Here is an 18,843-nt window from a genome sequence, read left to right as displayed (position 1 = left end):
CCATCCTTTTTTCACGGAGACAACCTAGTCAAGCACATTTTCCACAAGTTGGTCAAAACATCTTTTTAAGTAATTAGAATTTCGCTATTTTGTTCTCGTGGTGCTGATACAGTCTACTCCTACGGCGGTTAATGTTGAATTACCTGAATCATCAAATGTGAAATGCGCTCTAAACGCCTTTACTGTCAGCCGTATGATATTTTAGGAGTTCCTTCCTACTCCAAATAATATACATATATACGGTCACCTTTCAGCAGTTCATTTTGGAAAACGGTTGTTTCAGCGAAGTGCGTCAGGTGGCACGTGGTAACACCATTTAGATTCTCCTAATTTCTGAGGGTGCAAAAGGTCTTTCCGGTTTCCTTCTGACAGGCTCGTAAAGTGCGAGGTCCCCGGGCTAACTCGGTGCTACAGCAGGCTACGTATTGGGGGGAATGGACTGCAAGATTCAATAGGGATCGCAACGAATTTTTTCGGAACGTGTGCTGGGCAAAGCTCCACATAGTCGTTCTTGAAGCAAGCTTCTAACATAAGGTTGCTTGTGAAGACGGGCATAATAGGAGTGTTCTTAGGTCTTGTTGAGGATTAGAAATCTTTTAGGACAAGGACAACTCTTTTGAACTCGGTGGCACTCGCATTGAGGTGGACTCTAGGTCGGCAAGTTGTTGGGCTGCCTTTCAGGTATCTGTCAGGGTGGCAAAATACAGGAATCACCCTCAAAGGCTGCTGGTGTTGGGTCCATAGTTGCGTGCGATAATTACAACAGACCTTTCAACCTAAGAAAAAAATATCTGCAGAAATTCAGAGATTTTATAATGTGTAGCATTATAACTCCGCTTGTCTAGACTGTGACTTCGTTACGGCGAATTGTTCTGGAAATTCTGTCGGACTATTTTCGGTAATATAGCGAGAACAGGTGTTACTTACGCCAAATCTGCAATTTTGTATAAGCGAAGGGCGTCACACAGTTCGTCGTGTTCGTTTTTTCTTATTTTTCCTAGTTTTTCATTTTTTCAACATTATGGTTGGCTAATTATCTCCATTTCCGCCATTATAAGGATTATGGGTGTTACTTATTCCAAATTTGCATTATTTTAAAATGCAGTGCGGTGCACGGTTGGCCATTTTCTCTATTTTCTGTATGTTATTTATCGATATTATGGAAATTCTGTTTGATCAATCACCTCTATCCCCGCTATTAAAACGGTTACAGGTGTTACTCCCACCAAATTTGGATCTTTGTGGAAATGCATGGTGTTAAACGGTTTGTAATTTTTGCTATTCTTTTCTTTTTCCTATTTTTTGGTTTTCAAATTTCTGTTCGACAAAATATTTTCATTTAGGCTATTATAACGTTCATAGGTGTTACTTCCGCCAAATCTGCATGTTTCTGTGATGGGACGGCATTACACTGTCCTGGCTGTGGGGGTACCCGGCAAACAATGCTAAGCATGAGAAGATACCCTACTTGTGGTACTCAAAACTTCCACGTGGAGCTCGACTGCCACCCCTTACCCCATCCACCTGTCATGGGCACAAATATAGCTCGCGGCCTTTCTTGGCGCATTTTAGGGGGTGGAAACAACGAACTTCCTCCGGCGCATGATCCATCACCTTTGTAGGTCAGATGTTTACTTAAAATCGGGGACCTAAAACAGCTTATAAAGGTTTCTTACCTTCTAATATGGTCTGGAATGGAGGTGTATACAAAACGTAGGTTTTGCTCATACACTTGGAAGCATTCTTTGCCAGAAGCTGAGCGTTATTTTTTTAATCTAAAAGACAGCTACTCGCGCTGTCTATTACATCTTCCTTAATTGCAATCCTGGAAGATTACAACAGCCCACCTTTTACCACTTTCGTGCGAGTCCCTGTCTCTTCTGACATATTAGTAGAAATGTGGAAGCGAGAACGGCCACTGTAGGCACGCGACTCTGCTACGTTACCTCACAGCCGAAAGAAATTCTGTTATTTCCCAATTGCACTGGAGGTTCAGCAATCCGTACGAAATTTTCTATGAAAACCTGGTGTTATGGGCGCCGTGGTTTTTCGCTCTATTGTTCATCACTGTGAATTAGCAGTTTCGGAGATGTATATGAAACACGCCCCAATGATAGAGTTGTCTTATCAAATATTGGTCATAAACATTGTTGCATGGTAATTTGTAGAAAAGTTTCGCTGTTTTCTCTAACCGTTCCTACCTACAGACATTAAACGGTTACGCAAGCAGCTCATGTTTCCTACAAAGTGTTTTATAGCAAAGTATATGACAAATGGTCAAAAACATGGTTATTATTGTTATAAAGTTTTACATACAACGAAGAAATCGGTAGTACAGAGTAATGCTGCAAAGTTGTGCAATTCTCTTCTGTATGAATGCATGGGATTCTTCTTAACAGCCGCAATTAGCCCTATATTTGCGCACTAGATAAAACAAGTCATTTTCAGTTTTAATAGGTAATTGCAAGCCATGTGACTACCATTATAATACTATGAGGAAGGTATCGGGCCGTCTCAACTAACCTGAAACCTGAGGAGTGGCGAAGCATGCATTGTGGACCGGTGTACAGGGGTACCAGAGCAGGACTCCCAAGTTAAAAGTTAGCAATCGTGATCTTGATGAGGTGGTGGAGCCCTGTCTTGCGTTTTCAGCTAATTTAAGCCATTCAATGACACACTGATTGGCCGTAAGTTGTCTGCATGTCACCCGCCACTGAATGCTAATAAATATGCGTTAAAGGAGAAATCTGTCGTTTGAAACCAATTTCGACATATAATTTAACAAACTTCTTTTATAATGCAAATAAATCCCAATTACTCTTATTTTAAATGAGGTTAAATCATGTTACTTTATTCTGACCAGATTTTGTTCATTATACACTTGCTTTTTGACCGTCGTTTCACAACTTTATTTACTTTGATGGCATAAGACGACGAAGACAGGAGACACCGACAGCCCGGGCACTTAAGGTACTTTGTTGCTGAAATTCGATGATATCTAAGCACATCTAATTAACTGCAAATACGAGAGTAGGAATTTCCGGCTCAATGCCTGGCGCACATTATTCAACGCGGAAGCATCGATGCGGTTTTGTATTTTATCAGCGGCCACGTCTTCCTTTGCAATGCACGTCAACCCTTTAAAAGGCTTCGACCTCTATCCTACGCTTTTCCCTGCTGCTAATGCATGCGCCGTGTATTGGGACAGTTGAAGACGAAGGTGAATTGTGCTCCTTGTTCCTGCCTTGTCTTCATCTGCATTTACGAGCCTTTACGACGTCCTCTCTCTACTGCCGACTATACGCCGGCACTGTGTGAAGCCCTTACGCTGATGGCGGCTGCACATTTCTCTCTAGCTTCCAACATGACACACCTGGTGATAGAGAACGCCTCATTCAATGGAATGCCTCCGAAGTGGCAGTTTTTTTTTGTTAGGGGTGCTCAAATCCGCTCAAAGAGCGATTCAGGGCTTTCGCTAAAATAAATACATTCTTCTACATTGTGCGTAATGTATCTTGTGCACAGCCTCACTCGCCATTTATACTCACATAGTAGATTCGATACGTTTTAGTAAAATGAGCCCAAGGCAGCCGCAGTATTTTTTCATTGTATCGCCAAGAACCACATCAACATAACTTTTAATAGCTTTCTTGCGTAAAAAATGCACTGAGACGGCTAACTGGTTCAATATCCACCCATGGTATCGGGTGCAATATCCAGTAATAATAGTAGTTTTGGGCTTTGTAAGGGTCATTTGGAGTAATTTGGAAGCCAACAGAAACAGGTTGCACGGGTCGAAAGCCGTGCTAGTTATTTTTCGTGTCTTTTGCAGTGGCTCCAGTTCCTCTTCGAAAAGGCGCAACATTGCAAGCATCCACATTGTCGGCCTAAAAGTCATGAATAGCGATTAGTGCACTGGCTTTCTGAAATTTTTCGGTAAACGCTAGGCACACACTTTCGCATAAATATTGGGGATCTACGAACAGTTTTTGAGAAAAACGTATAGTTTTTCTCTTCAACAGAACAATGATTCCGGGAAAGCATACACCGGGAGAAGGAATCAGGCTCTTTCCTGTCTCAATACTGCACCGGTGTTTGAAACAGCATATGGACATGGGAAAGCGATCGTCAGGCAAGGCAAGGTGACGTGGTACTAGGCCACCCCTTATTCGGAGTATTGTCCTGCCCTATAACGGGAATGGCGGACAAATACACAGCAAAGCTGTTTAAGCTCTTGGTTGCGCCGTCATTGAACAGAAAAAAAAGTATCAAGAAAATGCCGAACGCAAGTGAGCGTGCGTCTCGTGAGAGCGCCCGGAGCACGTACCCACGTGGGGGATTGGGTGAAAATCAGACGTGTGTAGGGCTAAAGCGCCCGCTTCACAAACATCTAAATTAGACACTTAGGCATTTGAAAGAAGAAAGCGCATATAACCGCATGCGATTGGACAAACAGCGTCGCTAACAAAACTACTGTCATCTGCTCCCGACGTCACTCCCTCCGCGTTGCTAGGAGCAACCACCTGCTTTCATAAAAATTGGAGTCACTGTTTCGGCGGCGGCAGAACTCTCTCTGAATTTGTGCCTCGAACAAAAGGTAAGGGGCAATACAAAGATCTAGGCAGCCGGAGAGGAGGCGGCTGATCACGAAGCGGGCCGTGCTGCCAGGCAAGATTGCAATCGCTCAGAACAAAAAGTTGAGCAAGTCTTTAACGTCGAGAGAGCGCTCGATGGAGACATTTAGTCTGCGTATGACGAAGCATATGAATACTGAAGAGGGCAGTGCCCATATAAAGCATTTACACAATTTACTTTGTGTTCGATTTGGTATTCTGCTGACGAGCACCACAGCTGTTCAGCCCACAAAGGCAAATAGGTCTCAGTGACTTATACCACGCTTCTCTCTATTGACTTAGCAAGAGCAACACAACTGAGCTGCAACATCAGTATTGAACCGTTCTGAAAGCTGGCTTTTTAAATTACTTGTCCTGCACATCAAATATCAAACTGTACCATCACAAATGACGACGCAGGTACGCCAAAGTCACCAGTGGCCGGTCCGCCAGCGAGCACCCGTGTGCTCCCCGCCCTTGGCCCTGCAGCAGCTCCTGCGGAATCAACGTGCCTCCGCGACATTCATTACCTTGTGAACACGGGCCTCGCCGCGGAAGTGCAGTTGACGGAAAAACGCCTGCCTGCAGATACTCCTGCTCTAACGGTGGATGCCATGCGACCAGGTGCAAACGAGGCCGTGTTGGGCTGTGGGGCCCTGGACAGTTCTCTGTGCTCACGTGTGTGTGAGGAACTCGACACGGAACATAACCGAGAGGAAGTGCGCATGTGTGGAAGGTTAATTCCACAGTTTACTACACACGCTGCCAAACTCATGCGGATAGCCTTTATTCGTTATGTCTATGCTGTATTTACATTACCACATATCGCCTACCTTGTTCGCCGTTTACTTGCTTGTTATACTTAGTGTTAGCACTGTTGCTTGTTTTCGCGAAAGGGAACTTTTCAGCAGATTCATAAGCTATACCAAGAACAGGTGGCATGCTCGCCAAAGCACGGCTTGCCTAGACCGTGTCACCAGTGTTCCCACTAGTATATATAATGAAACACTAACAGGCGTGTTCTGAGCATGTTATCCTTTCCAGGTGTTCCCTCGACTTGGCTGCGTGGAAGACATCGCAGTGCCTTTTAAACATGTTCAAACAATGATGTTACCTGGACGCTCTGTTGGGGGAGGGGCTCAAAGTACGGGGAAGCCAAGAGTAAGCCAGGCATGAGAATTAGTTAAGGCAGAGAGTGATGACACGAGTGAGAAGTGAAGAGTGTGCTTTGAAGCTCTTTGATATTGAGCAACATTCCAGTGTCCTTCAATGGCAAGCTCCCTGACCGCATGAAAAGAACAGGCCTAACCAGCAATCGAAACTATAGTTCGCGAACGTAGGTTAAGCTCGGGAAACACGTAAGGGCCTGGGATGATGACGTTCAGCTTTGACTGGGAAACTTCTCCGGGGTATGAACTCAGAGGGAAAAATCTCGCGGCTGCATATTTACTGACTTTTAAATGCATAGCATTTTAGTAACTCACAATGTCACGCGGCGTTGGCGTGCCTTGTCGTAGTCCGCATGCGCGCCTTGTCGTAGTCCGCATGCGCGTCTTGTCGTAGTCCGCAGCCAGGAAGAAATAACAGTTTCCGGCGCCCGGTTTCGAACCCATGACGCCGCGGGCGGAGCGCAAGGTGCCCGGTGCACTACCGACCGAGCCACGAAACCCACACAGATGTCGATGCACCGAAAGCGCCTTATATCCTTCACTCATTTCTCGTTTGTTTCGAAAGCGCCACAAGTTGTCCCGCGCCTCCAAAAGATGGCGACACGGGTCCCGCGATCGAGAGATACGACTCGCCGGCGCACCCCCTCGGAAATGCTGTGCATTTGATCGTGCCCCTCGCGAGGGGGATGTCTTTTTCTGGTAGGCTCTTGGTGATTTGTTACAGCGGCTTTCAGCTGTAACGCACATTTAACCGTACCACCACCTTCAGCCGTAAAAAATAAACATGCGAAACATAAAACAAGTGCCCGAAAACGATGAAAAGACGCGTCAACATATACATGCAGGCTCTTGCACGTAACGCACCGCTGCGAGAATGCCGAATGAAACTATAGTTCATCTCACAAGCTAGCTGCAGCACTGTGGAGGCTACATTGTTATCAATAGTGCGCCCACTGAGGGCGCCTAATCCGCCGTGAAGAGGGGCCTGAAAGGACACTCCCTTCTCCCCTCTCGGCAAGTGGCACCGCACGGCCCCGGCGCCTTTTGTCGCTTCCTTCGCGGTGAGTTAGGCGCCCTGAGGGGGACAACAATGTAGCCTCCACAGTGCTGCAGCTAGCTTGTGAGATGAACTATAGCTGCATATCCTTTGAACGGCTAAAGCTGTCCCCCTTCTGCCATGTTGCGACGTTCACCCGTGGCGCACTTTTCGCCGTAGTGAGACTATCCGCCGTGTTGCGACGCTCAGCCGTAATGAGACTGCCCGGAGTAGTGAGATAGAACCACCGTTGTTAACGCCACTGTAAGTACGACCGTTGGTTAGCCTTTAAAGGGCCCCTGAGATGGGGGTTTTTTATTCTGCTGTTCTCTAAGCACACTTTGTTTCATTTCCATACCATGCATTAACTTGAATTACTCCTTGTGTTTTTATATGCACGTAATCGTGTGTAGTATTCGGGAGAGAAGATCTCGTCATTGCAATTTAGTAAACCTCATTGTTTCAAGCAAAACTTTGCAACATAGCAAACTTTGCAGCGGCTTCAGTCCCGACCGTTGTGGCTGCTTTCTTGTGGAGGAGAAAAGCGCAAACTCGGCGCACGGTAAAGATCGCAAGTGGTCAAAATTATTCCTGAGCCGGGGCTAAGGCGCACCCCATAGGCTAGGTATAGCTTAGCTTGGCCACGGTAAACTTCAAAAATAAATAAATAAATAAATTAATTAATTGATTAATAAATAAATCTGTTCATGCAGCGAAAAACACACGCCTTATTATGGAATTTAGAATGGTACGTGACGTAAAACTATTTGATAACGATTACGAGGGAACCTAGCACGGCCTACTTTTTTAAAGTGGGAAGTATTTACTGCCTTGAGAATCAGGATGGAGGCTGTAATGGTCGCGGTCGTCGTTAGAGGTCAATATCCGTTAAATGAGTTGTGGAAATTGTTGGTGAGTGTGCAACATGGCTGCGAAATCACAATTGCCCAATTGCTTTTATAGGGTATGTGCGAATGCTTTTCAGCTAACGATAACACTGAGCCACGCTATGTCCCCAGCCAGGAAAAGCGCATTGCAGGTACCAGTTATAAAGCGAGTTCTTTAAATAATACCATTACGCTTATCGTTGAGCCGTCGAATGCGCAATGCTGGCTGAAGGCGCCGTGAACTCAGTGCTAATTGGAGTGCGCATGTCCGTAATTTTTTGATTGATGAAATTCCAGCCCTAATATCATTCGAAGCTCCTAACGAAGAATCCACGAATCGAATAAGGCAGCTTTGTAAAACAAACAATAAACGCTTAGGCAGTGAAACTGTACTGCCATGGCAGCCGTAATGCATTTGCTACCATAGAGTAACGTTTGTCGCTGTGAAAGGACTCTTGAGAAAGGGATAAGCCGGCGAGGCCTACTTCGATAACATCTTTAATTTTATTACTTGTGGGAACAACACATAAGGAGAAAGCATCTTCTTTTTCAGTATCCTCTCTTGTAAACAGATGACTGAAATTCACAAGTTACTTTTACTGACTGAAATTTGTATGTTCACGAGATGGTTCTTTTGACATACAGTAGCTTTCCTGTACGTGGAAGCAGGGTCGGTCAAAAATCTAACATTCGTCTGCTTCCACTGATGGCAACGTCGCTTTTATCGTGCTGCAGCGTAGATATAGTTATATATATTGCCGTGAAACTGTTTCTGTAAAAATGATCCCGAAATCTATTCTTAAGTAAATGCTTCTGGGTCTAGAACGCTTAAATCAGCACCCTCCTTTGTTATATTGCCTTTCTGCATAATAGACGTTCGAGGAATCAAAGGAACTATTTCACTGTTTTGTGCCCTTTAACCTCTCTCGCCCTTGAGCTGCTCGGTAATTCTTTTATTATTTTCGATTTATCCCCACTCTCTTCTGGCGCAGGCTGCGTCCTTAATGTGTGACAATCTATGAGAAACCAGTCTTATTTATTCGCCTTTTGCGTGATTGCATATATCTAAGTTTTTCGCAGCATTCCAGAGAATTGACGCCATATATAGCTTCACGGATAATAAACAGCTACAAACTATCCATAAACGCAGTAGGCTTAACCTCTTGCTTTTTATTTGACCGCTTTCTTTCGATACCAGATCTCCTGGCCGGATTTTTTTGCGGTCGCTTTAACACGACACGTAAATGCAGTCTTTGTTCTGGTTGATGTCGATTCACAAAGGGTACAGCCATCAATGTTGTTCCACGGCCGTAGTGCGCCCGTAAACTCAGGATCATTGCTGTTTATTATGAACATTTTTTGGGCTTCGAAAGTACGGGGTACGGGCGAAGCAGATATACCCAGATAGCCGTTCTCCCTTGGCACTTTGTCTTGTTAATGTCATTCGCGTCCGTACTGGTATTCATTTTTGTGGGCTACCATGCTATTGTTTGCATGTGTTGTTTCCATGTTACTCGAATTTGAAAAGTTATTCAATCTGCCCTCTCTAGCCCTCATCTATCCGAGCTTTGATCGACGTCAGAAGATCATGTCGATTTTTTGTGGCGCCTGAAACCTTCATTTCTATTTTCACTGTCGCTGTCACCATACATGAATGCCAAATGCATCAGTCACTTCTGCTTCCATGTTGGGTATATCAACGGCCTCTACAAATTCTCGGTTAATCTGCTTTAAACCGGCAATGCTCTGGTACCAATGGTCGCGGCAAGGTTTGGTGCCAATGTTTGCGGCAAAGTTTGGTAGCATTGCTTACAATTGGTCTCCTTGATTTCGCGCTTTATCTCTTCCGAATTGATATATCATTCATCCATCTGCATGTATGCTTATTCCCTCATTTTTCAGGCTTTCTCGTGCTGCATTTTTAACCACCTGCCTCCGCTTGGCCGATGAATAATCCGGCTTCGACACCTCCGTGTCTTATTTGCGGATAAGGGGCCGGTATTTTACCCAAATGCTGAGTACAAAGGCGCCGGTCCGATTCCCTGGGCGGAGGCCGTTTTTATGATTGATTGGAAAAGCAAAAACGCCCGTGTGTTCGACATTTAGGCGCACGTTAAAGATCCCCAGGTGGGCAAATTAATGCTGAGCTTTCCGCTACGGCGTACCTCATCACCTGCGCAGCGTCGGCGCGTTAAACATTATTATCAATCAATCTTTTCCAAAAACCTGCTCCTGAGACTTTTATTGCTTTTCTGCTTCTGCCTCAATTATACGAACGGGTTCTTCTGAATTTTACGGTGCTGCAGTTTAGTAACCATTTGATTCCTTGCATTGCCAATTTCTTGCGTGAGGGCATTTTATTGAGTAGAGACTATCTCCGCCACTTTAAATAATTTCTGACCGTTCCTCTACCGGAATGAGCTGCGTATGCAACTCTTTTCCACGTTTTTGCACGAAGCCATTTTGTTCGAGACCCCGCACTTTGGTCTGTTTTTTTCTCCTGGGAGATGTTTCTGCTTAAAAACATTTGCCTGGACTGGTTTCCAGTCCTGATAGCACTTTCAGCTAGAACTTTGGTGCTGATAATTTGATTTCTACCGGTGTTGTCGCCTGGCGGAGCCGTCTCCAAGAGCGTCTACTTGAGTGCCATTCCTCCTCCTCTATTAAGCGTAAGCAGGGAGACCGGAGTAGGTATAGCGATAAACCCGATTGTCTTACTTACCAGGCTCCTCACGCTTCGTGAGTGCTGGCGATGTTTCACCACGACGGGTGTTCTAATGTCTAGAAGAACTTGTTGTTGGGCGAGTTGGTCATCTTGGTGAGTGAACACGGGCCTTGCGCGAAAAAAAAACCCACACACAGGACGGACGGGACGAGCGCAAGGCCCGTGTTCATTCACCGTTCTAATGTCGTTCGCTGTTGTCCTGGTGTCCTTGGTGCCTGTCCGAGTATCGTTTTTATTAGGATACAAGGTCACGAATCATTTCCGGCTCATTTTGTCACCTATGGGGATACCCCGTCTACATAAAGCGCGTTTTGAAACGGATTTATTATTTTCTTGTGTGCTCTTGCCTCAAGAGTTTTTTTGTACGTTATCTGGTAGATAGGGCACGGCCGGCCGGCTATGGCCAGGGCGTGCAGGACACGGGAAACCACTCACTTGCTCGGAGTGACCATAATCAAAACGGGTTGGACGAACAAAGTTTCTCTCTATCTTGGCTGGAGGGGGCACACGCTGGACCAATGTCCCACCCTGCCGCCCTCTCCGCATATCATATACTTTGCTCCGCGGTAGTGGATGCAGTGCGTACTCCTTAGTCTTCCAGAACGATAGTGACTCAGTTGGTCCCGCGCAGCCTTCTCACTTGAATTATCTTGGTTTAGTTTGGGTAGAGGAGACTCGTGGTTATTATGTATCGCCATTCTCTTGGGGGCATTCGGTGGCGCAACGTTCGCAATGGCCTGGTATAGAATTCTGTGCTCGCATTCTACTTTTTGTCCCGCTGCATGCTTAGAAAACATGCGAAACAGACATTCTCGGTTGTGTGGATCCCGAGTATGCCCTTTTTCACTTTGTGACATGGGATGCCAGAAGCATTCAGCATACCGCCGTAGAACCCATCTATACCGCTGTCATTTAGGTCCAGGCCCTCTCGTACGGGAAGCACGTTCTATATGCCTTTGTTATGGCGGCGCAGTTGCCGGCGGTTGCCGACGGTGGAATCAGCGATTGCCTGAGGAGCTACAGTTGGGCACGTGATCTCCAGTTTCAGTTTCCTGTCTGACAGTGGAGAGCAGCGCGGTCATTCCTCCGTCTGCAAGAGCTCGGGAACTCTGTTGACAAATGCTTGTGAACGACCAGGCCTACTCCGCAAATCCTTTAAACTGGGTGGGAACGTTCTAGTTCGACGCTCCTCCTCATTTTACGATTACGGTCATTGGCGGAAGGTCACCGTGAGCTGACTTTAGGAAACAGCCATCACCACGGCTTCGTGGTGCACCGATGTTCTGGTTAGGTTCGGCTCATGTATGTAGCCATAGGGGGACCAACCGTCCAAAAAAATTTAGTCAGAGGCCCGATCGTCCAAAACGTGGTGCCCTTCGGCAACAGATGTTCAACGACAGTCTACTCTATTCCTCGTTTAGAACATTTCGTTTTCATAGCGAAAGCAAATATTCGTTCATTGACCAAAAAAGCCTTCGTCATAGATACAAACCGCAAAACGGCTTTTTGGCGAGCGTTCCTTACAATGAAGAGCTCTACGGCACAGGCCTAAACCTGGAATTAGCGAGATGTTGCAGCCAACGCCACTACACCGCAGATAAACACAGAAGACGACAGGACGCCGAAATACTGAAGGGATAGCAAAAAATTCCCTGCCGTCTCCAATTCTTTATTTAAACGGCTCCACGCATAAATATAGGCGCAACAGCTCCAAGTACGATCAAAGAATTTTAAAAGCGTTAGAGTCATCATAAAGGAAACAGTCTTAAGCAGAAAGAGTATGGAGAACACTGGCACCGCGAAGCGCTAACAACGTCTTAAGCCTTCCATTTCGTGTTCAGACTTTCGCTTCCCAAACTTTAAGAACTGCTTTCGTGTCCATGGCATTCCAACCTAAATAAACGCCGATCTTTGGTATACGGCATGATCAAGGTGATTTACACCCCGCAGCAGGTATTTGCATTACTTCATGCGGCAGCACCAGAAGCGTTTGTTATTTTCTCTTCTGCTTTTAACACAACGCCTGCCTCACAACTGCTTACACGCGTTTCTTTGTTTTTAGAAAAGTCCTATTGAGCATGCCCTTTAAAATCAAATAAGTCCTTAACCTCTGGCTGTGTGTCAAAATGGTCAGTTGGGCTAGTTGCTATTTTGTCATATTGGAAGAAAGCGAGTCACAAAACAGTCGACTAGAAGAGGACGAGTACCGCTGGGCTGTGTATTGTCATTAAACTTGAAATGTGCGCCAGGCCTTTTTTAGGACTTCAGTGGTGCCTGGTCATATGGTGGTGAAAACGGTTTAAAAAGTAACAAGAACTTGTCTTACGAAAAATCTGGGGTTCCTCCAAAACGAGGCTCCATATAAACTCTCAGCACAACCTTCGAAAATACGAGCCACAAAAGGAGGTTTCCCCTATTAATATTCTCAAATTTTACAAGCTGATTTCGGGACGGGTATTCAATATACAGCTCATTGCGTCCTTTTCAACACTCTTGAGAGATGCCGTTTCGCATGAACGAAAAGCCGTCATGATCTATATCTAACTTCACAAAAGGATAGTTTTACTGGTGTAATGGGGTATACTTGGGTTGCGTGTAGGCCTTCGGCAATAAACTGCGTGCTCTCCTGTTCACACATATTACAAGAATTCGTCAACCGGACCTGTGATGATGTAACATACGGCATAACAACAAGGGTAACTAGATATTTATCTCCTCTTTTTTTGATGCCGTTGCGCTTTTCAATGGGCACACTTTCACGGATTCATGCACTTTATTATCGCAGTTTACTCTCCAAGAGTGATTTTTGATCGCTTATCGCCATGCACTTCCAAAGTGGGAGCTCAAAGACCATAACTGGGAAATCCGTGCTTGTCCATCTGACCACATCGAAAAATTCGTACACTCCCCCGAAGACGGCTGCTGAGTCTTAACAATATTTGAACTGTTGCATCTCTATATTTTTCCTATATTTGCGCAATATGCTTACCTTGGGCGGGCCTAGCAGGAGTTGTCATTGTTAAATACCCTTCAGGCACGTAGAGTAGTTAAATTTACCCTAAACACGTGAAGTTTGCCTTCCTATTTACTGACTTTTTTTCACACTGCCCAATATTAAAATACAACCGGTTTTTGAAACGGTGATGGCGATTTGTGTGGAAGTAAAATTTATAACGAGTACGCAAATGCCTGCCTGAGAGTACGTAGGGATTTGCGCGCCACAATGTGATTACATATGTTTCACAGTTACATTACTTGCACGTACCCCGGAAACTACAAGCGAGAGATTGAACAAACAAGGAGAGAATACAAAACCTATATCCTGCTCTTTAGAATGTATATATCCATCCTCTTCACTTACTTTTATAAAGAGAAAACGCAAGGTTGCCCCCGGCAACCTGCATCCTGGTTCTTTAGAGGAAAGCACTCCCGAAAGTTCATGCTAAAAATTAACCTATTATTTAACACTTGATATTTTTTCCTGTGCACAAGGGTTGGCGAAATCTTTAGCAACTCCTCTTACTGGGGCAAAGATAGTGCATAAGATGGCCTTTGTTCGAAGGGAACCTATGTTTTTCCGCTTGGCCCGTAAAAGTGGTCAAATTCGTTTCCTCCTGCTTGATGTAAATTTAACATAGTTTTTACGTTGCTTATGATGATGTTATTTATTTAGGCTGGCATTTTCTGCTCTAACCAAGTGTCTTTTTCAAAAAATGCCTACTTTACTCACTTTAACGCTGGTGTAATGCTACGCAGGCACTCTGGAGCAGCTTAATGAAGAACTTCTCAGTTGCACTGCAAACGCTGTCAGAATAGGATGAAACAATACCCTATTTGGCCACAAAACATATATTCGTCATCTCTCTCTCCTTCATTTTTTCCCTAGATCGGGGCAGGTGTCCTGTACACGCGTGGCAGATAAAATCCCGTGGCAGGTAGGTTTTGTCTGTAGCTGGCGTGAGTAATTGCGCTCCACCATTCGTTTTTCTATTTTCCCTGTCATAGTGGACTCTTAATTAAACAGACCTGGGTGAGCAGGCATTCAAGCGGGTGAAAAAACCTTCTAAACGGCGTACAAAAGTAAACGCCAAAATCAGGTCATGGCGCTGCAGAAAAATTCCAGAAAAGGTAGATATGTAGGCGAATGTGTATTGCAGTGCCTCTGAGTGCAGAATACGATGTATGCATTTGGGTATATATACAGTAATCCCTCGTTGTAGCGAAATCACTTTACTCGAAATATTGCTTTATTCGAAATTTATTCTGGTCTCGATCTAAACACATGCGTTTTAGGCCGCATTACTCGAAGTACACGAACAGCTTGACCCGCTTAGAGATACGTGGCGAGCGGAGGCATCGCCGAGCGGCGGCGACCCAGCGGCGAGTCATGCTTCCAACATGTCGGGTCGACGCAAGCTGGCCTCACCCGGCGATATTCTCGAGCCGGTCATACTGGATTCGCGCCATCCGACTTTGCACAAACGGCCCGAATGCGTCGTAGGGTCATTGAATTTTGTTCCTAGACATTGGTGAATGACGTGGACGCGACGCTGCGTGAACACCCACACTCGAACTGTATAATTAGCAGTGTCTGTGACAACGGGGCACCGAAGAACTCTTCTTTTGCAAACTGCAGTGATGCACACCTAGGAAAAAATTACCTAGAGATCATGGAAATCCCGTAGTGCAAAACCGGTCAGTCTTCATGATTGCGCAGTGCCCCCAAAATGAGCAGGTAATCGTTTTTTGAGCGCAACAAGCGCAACCTCAGGCTCGAGCGACGGCATTTGCTCGCTTGCCAGCGCAAAACTCGCGCAGCGTTCTGTGCCGTCCGCACGCACCCCTGTAAATTGGCCACTGCCACTTCTATGACCGCGACCACAGCCTCAAACCTTTGGTGAAATTGAAGCAGTGGATGCTCGCGCCCGGCAAGGACATGAACAAGCCAAAGCTAGCTGCCTTCCTTGCACCTGAATAAAGCTTTCCTTCACTAAATACATTTAGTTTTGATTCCTTGCGGTTCTGTGGCAATTAAAGCTCCACTAGATTAGCTTTTTTCGAGTATTCTGTTATAATAAAATGCCGCCTATAACGAAATTCCTCCCCGTCCCACTGTCTTTGTTATAACAAGAAATATATATATATATATATATATGTATATACTTTAGAGACGGGCTGTCTTTGGTTGCCGTAGCAAATAGTAAAAAATGGGTACAGCTTCTAACAAAACTGTTTATTGGTCGACGTTTCGATCGGATGCCGATCTTTCTCAAGACAACATTTATAGGCTTGTCGGCAAACGAAAGAGAGAGGGGGGATTTGGGGAGAAAAGCAGCAACAAACAGCAAGCAACAACAAATATATAAATATATATATATATATATATATATATATATATATATATATAGTAAGGAAATGAGGGGCTCGTTGAGGAAATGCAGAAAGATAGGTCAGCAGTCTACAACGCCAAAGGAGGCATAGGGGTGTGGTTAGGCTCTTTCTTTGTTATTACGGTTAATGAACTATACATTTTTTGTTAAATATACAGAAGAAACAAAGAAAACCACGCGCCCAGAGTGGGGACCGAACCCACGCCTTTCGATTACATGTCGAATGCCTTACCAATTCGGCAATCTGGACGACTGTGTTCTCCTTCACTTTCTGGGCTAATTATATTTACGAGAAGTGTATCTGACACTTGAGGGTGGTGGCCAGCGCCACTCTGACTACACGGGGAGAAGGGGACCTTCTTTTCAACCCCCGGGGCGTGGTAAGGCATTCGACATGTAATCGAAAGGCGTGGGTTCGGTCCCCACTCTGGGCGCGTGTTTTTCTTTCTTTCTTCTGTATATTTAACAAAAAATGTGTAGTTCATTAACCGTAATAAAAAAGAAAAGAGCCTAACCACACCCCTATGCCTCCTTTGGCGTTGTAGACTGCTGACCTATGTTTCTGCATATATATATATATATATATATATATATATATATATATATATAGATATGTATATATATATATATATATATATAAATATATATATATAGATATATATATATATATATATATATATATATATATATATATATATATATATATATATATATATATATATATATATATATATATATATATATATATATATATATATATATATATATATATATATATATATATACCGTAAAAACCCGCGTATAATACGACGTTTTTTTTCCAAATTTTACTATGTACAATTTGTGCCTCGTATTATATGTGGATCCCAAAGTTTTCAGCCGAAAATTTGCACGTTAGGTTTCGGTGTCAGCCGAGGGTGGGCCATCTTGCGGTGGCGTTAGCTGGCTTCTGCTCCTCTCAGCTGGCGCCATTTTGATTGTTTTGACCACGCGAAGGATCGGCACGTTCACCGCAAGTCTATCACGATGTCGGGTGCACGAAGGCAGCATTCAGCGGCAATTAAAAGAAAAGTTATTTTATGTACCAAGACCATCAGGAATTGCGCGGCAGGACGGCAGTTCGGCGTCACCGAAAGCAGCATTCGCGGGTGGAGAAAGCAACTGGTGCTTGACTTGATAAAGTCTGTGTGGTGTCGGCGGCCTGGAGCACTGTTGGGGGTTCCCGTCAGTGCTCGTGTTGGAGGCCTTTCGCTGCCACCTGGCCGATTCGGTGAAGAAGTTGTTGCGCGAACCCCGCAATGAACTCATTGTCATTCCAGGAGGAATGACATCCCAGCTGCAACCGCTAGACGTTTGCATCAACAAGCCTTTCAAAGACTGCAACAGGTCCTGCTACCAAGAGGGGATGAGGTCAGGAGACCCGTGAGTGACAGCTACCGAATGGCTGACGCGGGCTTCTCCAGCGGTGCTTTGTGGCTGGATCACGGATGCGTGGGCCAGCATCCCAGAGGAGCTCGTCAGTCGCTCTTTTAAGAAATGCGATATCTCGAACGCCCTTGATGGCACTGAGGACCACTTTCTGTGGGAAGACATTTCCAACAAGTCGACTTCAGGAGACAGCGGCAGCGAACCTGACGATGACTGAACGGACGTCGGGAGACAGTGCCAGCGAAAACTGACAATGACTGAAGGGTAACTGCAGTGCAAATAAATGTTTTCTGTGCTCTTTACCTCGTATTATATGCGGATGAAACTTTTTTTCTAATTTTGCTGTCCCCGACTTACACCTCGTATTATACGCGGGTTCGTATCATACACGGGTTTTTACGGTATATTTCTATATTGTCATCATAATCATCCCCAGATTATCTTCGCCGACTGCACGGCAAAGGCCCCTCCCATAGATCCCCAATTATCCCGGTTCTGCGCTAACTGCGACCAATTTTTTCCCGCAAACTTCTTGATCTTATCTGCCCATCTATATTTCTGCCGCCCACTGCCACTCTTGCCATCTCTAGGGATCCACTCTGTTACCCTTAATGACCAACCCTTAATACCCTTAATGACCCTTAATCTTGCTTTCGCATTACATGCCTTGCTAACGTCCATTTATAAATATATATATATATATATATATATATATATATATGTATATATATATATATATATATATATATATATTGTAGCGGAGTTCGTTTAGGAGGCCAAGGAACCGAGAGGATCAAGCAAGGGAGGCCCGAAGAAGCAGGTGAAGCCGGCCCTAATAACGATCGCGCTTAGCGCGCTTCGTGCTTGGTGTGTGGGGATTTTCCGTGGGGATTGTCCGGGTTCAGCTTGGATTTCGGCCTACGCTTGAATGCCTTGATTTGGGGATCTTTTCTTCGTTACAATCACCCCCGGTTGACAAGGAACCATCCTGGCGACTTAACGGCGCGGGCGAGACGATGGGCTCGTGCTAAAGCTTGAAACGGTTGGCATGGACAGTCTAACTGCCACAGCGACGAAGATCGCCAGACAGTGGGGGAGGCCTGACGAGGTAGTTCAGTGGTGATGCGCGCTCTATGATGCGATATGCGTTTGTGCCTTGTTTCGGTCTCTCCCTTTTCGTGTTCTTGTCCAGTTTGCGCTGTTACCCGCCACGGGTCGTGATATTTGGCAAGAAACTTAGAAGACATGCCAGGCGTTGTACCCGGTATCGATAACCAAACAGGAGAGCCTGGGGGGAAAGAGGGTGGGATGACCCACCCTTGCGTTGGTGCTTTTGACGATTTTGTTCAATGGGCGTGAAGGAACGAGCTAACTTGCGATATTCTTGAGTGTGTCACGCTATCTTGGAGACGGGCTTGCTTTCCGAGGCATGGAGGCTGTATGGGAGGATGTTGTCCATGGTGCATTAGGGCCCGCGTCCGTAAACAAGGAAAAAGGGAGAAAACCCTGTGGCGGTTTGCATTGAAGTATTGTACGCGAAAGTAACGAACGGAAGCACCACGACCCAGTTAGTGTGGTTGGAAGCTATATACATG

The 18,843-nt window shown here is 45.2% G+C and overlaps 1 protein-coding gene across 2 annotated transcripts in view; it reads right to left on the bottom strand.

Moving 5' to 3' along the window:
- The window catches only part of LOC144147325 (vitamin D 25-hydroxylase-like), a 62,327-nt gene extending 48,033 nt beyond the window's left edge, over positions 1-14,294 (bottom strand). The window contains exon 1 of one of the 2 annotated variants that reach the window (XM_077679441.1): positions 14,161-14,294. The gene's annotated coding sequence lies outside the window, so the exon portion shown is untranslated. Of the gene's footprint in view, positions 1-14,151 lie in introns of both variants that reach the window. The other variant, XM_077679442.1, reaches the window with a different exon arrangement.
- Between the last annotated feature and the right edge of the window lie 4,549 nt (positions 14,295-18,843).

The sequence above is a fragment of the Haemaphysalis longicornis genome, unplaced genomic scaffold (assembly GCF_048455015.1).
Source record: "Haemaphysalis longicornis isolate Haplotype H1 unplaced genomic scaffold, Haemaphysalis longicornis Haplotype H1 scaffold_7, whole genome shotgun sequence".
Lineage (NCBI taxonomy): Eukaryota > Metazoa > Arthropoda > Arachnida > Ixodida > Ixodidae > Haemaphysalis > Haemaphysalis longicornis.
Note: the sequence above shows the minus strand (reverse complement) of the source record. Positions and strands in the feature narration are given on the sequence as shown.